Source organism: Lathyrus oleraceus, chromosome 6 (assembly GCF_024323335.1).
Source record: "Lathyrus oleraceus cultivar Zhongwan6 chromosome 6, CAAS_Psat_ZW6_1.0, whole genome shotgun sequence".
Taxonomy (NCBI): domain Eukaryota; kingdom Viridiplantae; phylum Streptophyta; class Magnoliopsida; order Fabales; family Fabaceae; genus Lathyrus; species Lathyrus oleraceus.
The window spans coordinates 284,393,018-284,393,573 of NC_066584.1; the positions used below are offsets into that span (position 1 = coordinate 284,393,018).

A 556-nucleotide genomic window follows, 5' to 3' on the forward strand; every position below is an offset into this window, starting at 1 on the left:
AACCAACATTTAAAAAAATTTCTTCAATTAGCAGATACTTTTAAAACCAATGGAGCTTCTCCTGTGGCAATACGTTTAAGATTATTTCCTTTTTCCCTCAGAGATAAAGCTCTATCATGGTTAGATTCCCTTCCACCCAATTCCATTACGACTTGGGATAACCTTAGAAGAGTTTTTCTTGCTAGATATTTTCCCCCGAGTAAGACCGCCGTTCTTCGAAACCATATAACTAGATTTCCCCAAAACCAAGGAGAATCGTTGTTCGAAGCTTGGGAGAGATATAAAGAGTTGTTACGAGCATGCCCACATCATGGTTTAGAAAATTGGTTAATTATTCAAACCTTCTATAATGGACTTCATTATAACACAAAGATGACCATCGACGCTGCCGCAGGTGGTGCTTTGATGAACAAACCTTACCCTGAAGCTAGTGCCCTCATCGAAGATATGGCTCAAAACAATCAATCATGGGAAGTCGAACGAGCGACAGTTGAGAAGAAGGAAGCCCAAGGAGGAGTGCATGAACTAAGCTCTATAGACATGATGCAGGCTAAAA

The 556-nt window shown here is 40.3% G+C and overlaps 1 non-coding gene across 1 annotated transcript; it reads right to left on the reverse strand.

Moving 5' to 3' along the window:
* Positions 1 to 210: 210 nt before the first annotated feature.
* LOC127099784 (small nucleolar RNA R71) lies at positions 211 to 317 on the reverse strand. Its single transcript, XR_007794255.1, has one exon. It is a non-coding gene; the product is annotated as a small nucleolar RNA R71 (small nucleolar RNA).
* Positions 318 to 556: the final 239 nt, after the last annotated feature.